This window comes from Fringilla coelebs, assembly GCF_963513975.1.
Source record: "Fringilla coelebs genome assembly, contig: SCAFFOLD_30, whole genome shotgun sequence".
Lineage (NCBI taxonomy): Eukaryota > Metazoa > Chordata > Aves > Passeriformes > Fringillidae > Fringilla > Fringilla coelebs.
This window is the reverse complement of record NW_028167448.1, coordinates 3,936,409-3,944,175: the sequence shown is the minus strand read 5'-3', so window position 1 is coordinate 3,944,175 and position 7,767 is coordinate 3,936,409.

The following is a 7,767-nucleotide window of genomic DNA, read 5'->3' as shown; positions in this document are numbered from 1 at the left end:
AGGAGCCTGGAGAAGAGCCCGCGCGGCCTCTGGGTGCAGCAGCGGGCAGGGGCACAGCTGCCAGCCCCGCACTGTGAGCACCGCGCTCTGGGGCCTTCTCCAGGCTGAGGCTGGGGCTTCCAGGCTGTCCTTACCAGGCGCTCGATGAACTTGCACAGCTTCTGGTTCTTCACCAGTCTTTCAAGATCCCTTCTCTTCAGGAACTCAGCCACACAAAGCAGCGTTTCCTGAGAAGCCTGGAGAGCAGCAGAGATGCGGAGATGGCCCCACAGCCCAGGGCACAGGACCCGCGTCCCTGTGCCAAGGCCTGGAGGAGGCTGCAGCCCGGCAGGCGCCAGGGCAGGAGGCAGCCGAGCCCCCTGCTAGGGGGACAGCAGCAGCCCTTGAGTCCTCACCTGTGCCACAAGCCGATTCTCATCATGGCAGTGGAAGAAGAGTGGCAGCAGGCTCTGGCGCAGGGGTGTCTTCAGAGCCTTTTTTTCCTTTACCTGTGGAAGAGTCACCAATGTTCGGAAGAGCAGTATGGAGAGCAGCTGCACCTGGCTATTGTTCTATATGAAAGGAAGAGAAAAAGACCTCAGCATTGGGTGCATGGGGCTCAGCTTGGCACAGGCCTGCAAATCTACAACACACAAAGTGTCCGGGCAGCAGCCAGTGGCTGTGGCTGGGGGCAGCGAGCCTTACGTGGTCAAAGAGTGGCAAGAGAGCCTCAAGCAGCTGCAGTGTGATGGGGCTGGGCAGCAGCATGTCATTGTCCAAGATGATAAAGCTGAGTAGCATGACTGTCATGCTAACTATCTCTCCATGTGTGTCCCACAGGAGCTTCACAAGACTTTCAGTCAGGCTCCACATTTTTTTGGTCTGTGCAGAACACAAGTTTGTGAAACGCCATCCTGCTGCCACAGGGCCTGGAGGCCAGAGTTCTGCCCCAAAGCACTCAAGCAGCTGAACTGGGAGGCAGGAGAGCTGGGAGCAGCTGCCCCGGCACCCAAAGCCCAGCCTAGCCCAAGCGACTGCATTCCCCAGCTCAGCCTCAGCCGCTGCCCCCGTCTCACCATGGAGGGCTCCTCAATGAGATCGAGAAGGGCCCTGAGCGCCAGGCGACGCCTCTCCGTGCACTCGCTCTGCAGCTGTCTTGACAAGATTTGCAGGACTCTGTTAGCACCACTTTCACTCAAGTCCAGGAATTCGAGGACCTGAAAGACACAGGGCAGTGACAGGAGACCCGGCTGGCAGGATCCCAGAACCGCACAGGACTGGGCCCAGGCAGCAGCACAGGGCATGGGCACAGTTCAATGGAGCTGCGGCTCCGAGAGGGCAGAGAGCTGGGAGGCAGCTGAGCGAGGCAGCGCTGGCCATCAGGCTCACCTCCACAAGGAAGGCCAGGGCGGGCAGCTCCCAGCGTGGCTCCTGTGTGCTGAGCAGCTGGAGAAGGTAGCGAGCAATGCGGGAACACAAGGGGATGGAGACACAGCACATCTCCCTGGCAGGAGAAGAAGGAACCAAGACTGTGGGCCATGGGGATAAACCTCTGCCAGGACTAACTCACAAAGGTCAGGTGTTTCCCCAGCATCCTGCAAGGGGCCCTGGGCTATTTGGGAGGCAGCTCCCTTTGGGCACCCTCCTCTCCAGGCCGTTTTACCAGTCTTCTTGGCCATCCCTTGGTGACAAGGCCCTCTGGTTCATGACCTCAGGATCTGTGTGGAGCACCCTGGGCACAGAGCACAAATGTCAGAGGCAGTGGGGAGAAGCGGGTCTCACCTGGCCAGCAGGCCCACGGCATAGTGGTGGGTGTCAGCACACAGCAGCATGTCCCAGCCACAACTGCGTTCCATTGCCACCACCACGTCCTCCTGCTGCATTCGGCAGAGCAGGGACTTCAGGGTCTGCACTGCAAACCTGCGTGCAGAGCAAAACCCGGGTCACGCTGGAAGCACTGGCTCCTTCGCAGGCCATGTGGCAGGAATAGGAGGACTGGGATGGAGCACCTTTTGGGGCTGGTGGCAAGGCCATGCTCTTCCTGGCATCCCTTCCAGAAGGTATCGACCTCTTCTGGCACATCCAGAGTGCTGAAGAACACTTGGAAGAGCAGATGGACAAACAGGCGTGGGAAATACACGGTCACCATATGTGGGACACAGGGCACCTGGAGGATCTTCCACATCACCAGAGTTGCCTGCAAAGGACAAAGCCCCCCGAGACAGTGCTCAGTGCTGAGGTGTCTGTGTGGCAGGGCCAGAGCACAGGAGGGAGAGGCCCAGAGAGACGCAGGGGGAGCACAGGGCCTGGTGCCCCTGAAGCTGCCCCGAGGCCAGGATTCTGCCCAGCTCCTAAGGCAGGGAGATGCAATGGGGGAAGGAAGATGGAGAGCTGCTGGAGAAGCGGCCTTGGGGCCAGCAAAGGCCAGTTTAAGAAACTCACAGCAAGGACAAAGACAACCGTTTTGTCCCCATCTGAGGTGCACATGCTGTGCTCTGGCCAGCTCCCCAGCACATCCAGGAGTATCAGCAGCGCTGGCTCCGCAGTCCTGGGCGAGCACATGATGGTCTTCCACATGGTCAAAGCAGCTCTGTGGGGTTAGAGCTCTGTCTCAAGGGGGGGTCTCAGACACAGCACCGTGGCCTGGGCAGCAGTGGGGATCTGAGCTGGCTGCCAGCTCTGCCTCTGCCCACTGGCCCTGGCCAGCAGCACCCAGGCAGCCCAGCCCTATGAGGACAGGCCCTTGAGGGGCAGCGAGGGAGCATGGCAGCAGGCTCGGGGTCTGAATGCAAGGGCTGTCCAAGAGAGCATCCAGAGAGCCCTGGAAGTCTCAGTTGGTCAGACACCTGGGCCAGGCTGTCCAGGCTGATGGGCTGGGGAGCCCTGAGCCCTCTGGTCAGGTGGGCCCCATACCTGTCACAGGATGGGGCCACACGCAGGAGTGCCATGACTACGTCAGCAGGCTGTGCTTCGGTGAGATCCAGCAGGGTCCTGTTCAGCCTGTGCTCAGCAAACTGATTGGCCAGGATCCACTGGTGGATGTACCTGACCAGGGCGGGCACCTGGAGAAGGTAAGGGGAGACTTGGAAAGCTGCCAGAGGGAGGAATGTCCCCAGCTTCCCCAGAGAAGTGCTGCCCTTCCCACCACACTGCCATGGCCTCAGAGTTTTCCAGTGACCAGCAGGCATGGCTTGGGAGGCCAAGGAATTCCTGGGAGGATCAAACCCTGGCCACAGGATGCTTACTTGCTTTGGGTTGTAAAAGCCCTCCTCTACGAGCATATCCAGCAGGGCAGCACTAGTCTTGGTTTTGAAGATGTGCGAATATGCTCTGAGCCCATTGCCAACAGGGCTGGTCTCTTCTTCCCGAATTCTCTTGATGAATTTGCAAACCAGCTGTAGGAGAAGGGCAGAAAGCCAGGGATGTTGCATGGAATGCTCCAAGGACAGTGACAGCAGGCCCAGCGCAGGTGGGGGTGGCTGCAGGTACCTGTGCTGTTCTGTGGAAGAGGCCATGGGTGGGGTCCTGCTCTTGTGTGGGCTCCATGGCTGCACCTGGCAAAGAGTGAGCACAGGGAGAGCTGAGGGGCTGCGGGAGAGGCCGGAGAACACAGCCCAGCCCTGTGCTCCGCAGGCAGAGACAGTCCCGGGATGCCCCAGGGGATGGAGCATGGCCACTGCGGGGTGTCAGCCCAGCCCCTCTTCCGTCCTGTCCATGGGCATGGCCCAGGGGATGGGATGGGATGGGATGGCACCAAGCTGGCTGCAGGCACCAACCCTGTGGCCCAGCTCTGCCACTCACCCTCCTGTGGTGGCTTGAACGGTACCACCTCTTCATTGTCCTGTGCTGGGGACACTCCAGGGCCTTCTTCCTCTTCTTCCTCTTCTTCCCCCCAGGCCAGCTCTGGCACTCTTGGGGCTCTCTGCTCCATGTCTTGCAGGAGAGATGGCTGGGAAAAGCTCCGAGTCAGGAGGTCCTACAATTGTGCCTGGACGGCACCTTCAAGAGAGAAGCCTCGGGAAGGCCACGGGTCAGCAAGTCCTGTGGTCTGGTCTCGAGGTCAGCTGCAGGAATAACGCCTCGGAAAGGCTCCGGGTCAGACACGAACGAGCGCGCTGTGCGGGGGCTCCTCACGGCACCGCTCTGTCCTGTCCTGTCCCGTCGCGTGCTCCGAGCACTGTGGCGTGGTCTTGTCACTGCCAGCTCCTATGTCATCACGTGTCACAAAGGGCCCTTGGACACCCGTTCTATGCCATGGTGACCATGCTGCACCGTGTCACAAAGGGCCCCTGCACACACTGCCGCCCGCCCGGGGGCCGCCCCCAACCCACCCAAAGTGGCCCAGGCTGGAAGGAATATCTCATCCCAAGTGTCTAAGCCAGCCCTGTTAGAGTTCGGAAACACATAATCAAGAGAATGATTATATGCAGGTGCTTTTATTGAAGAGCTCTGGGTGTCAGAGGTACAAACCCAAATCTGACTCTGACCATACAGTCAAGATGAACATGTTTTTATATTCTATCGTTTTATATAACTTTCATGTTAATTATTAAATTTATATTGTTCTACTGTATATATAGATTACAGCTGAGCATAGCCCCCCTTAAATTTCCGACATAGTTTCTCATGATTCTTCTTATGATTATATTGTAATTATATTAAATTACTAAATAATTATCAAATCTAACAATTATATCATTTATCATACTGCTTACGCAGGTGCAGTTGATCTGAGGAAACACAAAGCCTAACATTTTCAGATTCTATCTTGAACAGCCCGACAGGGTCTTTAGGAATGGCTCAGGCCATCAGCAAATGCTGCCCTGCTCTGTGGGCTCAGGGCAGCAGAAGGAGCCCCAGAGCTGCTGAGGCAGCCATGCTGGGAAGGGCACAGGGCGTTCCACCGCAGCAGGCACGGCCTCCTTGGGACACGTCTTGGCTGGTGGCCATCCTAAACCTGCGGGTGGGACAGACAGGAAATGTGTGGGCCAGGGCACGAATGCTGCTCTGAGCCCTGGGGCCCGGGGAGCACTGACATCAGCAGGTGTGGCAGAGTCCCCACCCAAGCAGACCTGCCACCCCCCGAGCCCTGGCAGTCCTGGTGCCCATCTCCTGCCCCAGAGACCTGTGCCCCAGGGGGCTTCTGTGCCAGAGGGAGCCAAAGCCCACGTACATTGGGGGCTCTGCTCCTTCCTGCAGGGGCTGTTGGCAGGAGCACCTGGAGCAACTGCTGCCAACACTTGGTCTCTGTCAGAAGCCCTCACTCCATGCTGAAATTATTTTCTCATTGATGTAGTTTCCTTTAGCACAAAGACACCTTAGTGGTGAAGGCACTGAAGATTCTGGCATTTAAGAATTCTCACTTCAGGAAAGCTTTACTTCCCATTGCTCAACTCAAGTAGTTCAAAAAAGTTGCAATTCATTGGGATGGCCTGAGAAAGTGAAGAGTTTAAATGTTGCTTCTCATCTCAAAGCAGCAACTCATTTGCATTAATGTCATCCACTGAGAGTCACTTTACAGAACATAACACTACACAGAGGCAAAAAAAGAGGCCATTCTTCGGTTAGCAAGTGGTTTTCTATGAAGGGATGATATTATCCTGATTCTCTTAAAGATTAAAATCTCTCAAGAAATGAAAGTCCACTCAGAGTTACAAAAGTAGCCCAAACAAACAAGTAGATGCAAAAGAGCTAATCCTCCCCCTGGTACAGATATCTAAGTGGCCAGTAAAGTACAGCTCTCCTCTCTTGTTCCCTGCAGGAGAATCAGGACCTTGAACAGGAAGAGTCACAGATATTCTTTCTGCCCTCTGTAACCAAAACTGTGCTAAACCACAGATGCTGCCTTCAAAGTGACTCAAATTCCAGCCTAGACCTCTCACCTTCCAGACAACTCCTTCCCCAACAGCCCACCACTACCAACCCCCCCCCACAAACTCCTGCCCAGAGGCCCTCAACACCCCACCAGGACCCCCAGCTGTCCCTGTCCCTCCTCAGAGCTTTCCCACCCTCCAGCAGATGCCCTGGTTCCCTGCACGTGCCATGGGATGGCACTCAGGAGGATCTGCTCCAAGGCCTTCCCTGGTGGTAAGCTCAGGCTGCCAGGCCTAGGGCTCCTGGATCACCCTTCCACCTCACTGGGACCTCCCTGGGAAGCACTTTCTTTGAGAAGCAAGGCCCTTTCCTCCAAGGGCATTTCCCCAAATGTGGAGCTTTCCTGGGGAACACCAACACACTCTTGAGAAAAGCTGGCAAGGCTGAATGACTCCAGGTCCTTTCAGGACAGGCACTTCAGCTCTAGCTCGTATTCCCCCAAGTGTGTTTCCAGGTGGAGGTTCAGAGGTGCAGCCCCAGGCCCTCTACAAACACAAGCTGCCTGCTCCCTCTTCACCTGCCTCAACTCCTGCCTGTGGTCACAGCAGCAAAACCAGGCTGTTCCCAGCCAGAGCCCAGAGTCCTGTCCCCACAGGACGCTCTTGCCAGCACCTTCCAGCACTCTCTGCTGTGCACGCAGCGCTTTTCATGCCCACTCCCAACAGGCTCTGGAATGCAGAGCACAACCTGGCTGGCTCTGCCACCAGCACACCCCAAATACAGGCAGAGGAAGCAGCATCAGGGGTTGTTTTGCAGCCATGCCCAAGAGAAACTGGAAGGCTGCCCTCCCTCTGGTCTCACTTGGTTGGCTTTCTGAGTGGGTCTGAGCCTGGGGCTGCCATTCCTCACCTGTGGGGACCAGAACCACACCTGGGATCCCAGCACTGCCTGACAGCGCTCCGGGCACTGGCACAGTGGCACATCAAAGTCTCGGGCACTGTGCTGCTGCTTCCTTTGCTCTTAGGCACACCCAAAGCTCTCTGTTAAGCCCGGATGGTTGTTGAGGATTTTTTGCAGATAAAGGAGTTTTTGCAGGACAATGGCCATATTCAGCCAATGCACATTCCAGCCTGCTTGGGATAATGGACAATGGACATGTTCACAACCAATAATGGACATGTTCAGAAAATGGGGTTGGTATATCTTTGAAAAAGATACAAGAAGAAGAGTCATCCGGACTCGGCATGTTTGTCAGTGAGCTGGGGAAAGTAAGGAAAAGGACAATTCTTGGGTGGGACAGAAATCCACAGCCAGACACATGGAAAATTAGATGATCCAATCAGCATCCTATCTTAGACACATGAACAGTTAGGATAACCAATCATGTATTAGCTAGAGACACGTGGACAGTAGAGAATTATATAGTCATTTTAGGGGTAATAAATTTGGCTTCTCTGGATCATACTGGTTATGGTGTGATGTCCCTGAACCTCAGTATGCCGCTATTTTCCCACTGCAGATGGTCTCTGGTTCTGCCCTCTTCCTGATCCTGTGTAGGGATGGAACACTGCTGTGCCTTCAGGAAGCTGTTCTTAAAACCTTCCAGCATTCCAAGCTCCTTTGCCCTCTGTGGATGCTTGCCATGGAATCCCTCACAGCATCCTTCAGAGCATAGTTCAGAGCATCCTCAGCTTGGCTCTTCCAAAGCCCAGGGGCTCCAGGGTGCACAGCAAGATCTGTAACTCCACAGTGTTGTGGAACTGGACCTTCAGCACAGGGACCTTTCCAGCCTGATCTGCCCTCGTTCCTCTGTGTCTGTGCACAAAACATGGCATGGAAGAGAACATCAGGAGGGGTCTGTGTGTCCCAGGGCTCCGGATTTGCATCACTCCAGCTCCACAGAGATGCAGGTAAAGCTAAGAAGCCAAACTGTTTATTAATGGAAGGTGAAGCAAAGGGATGAGCTGGGAGGGA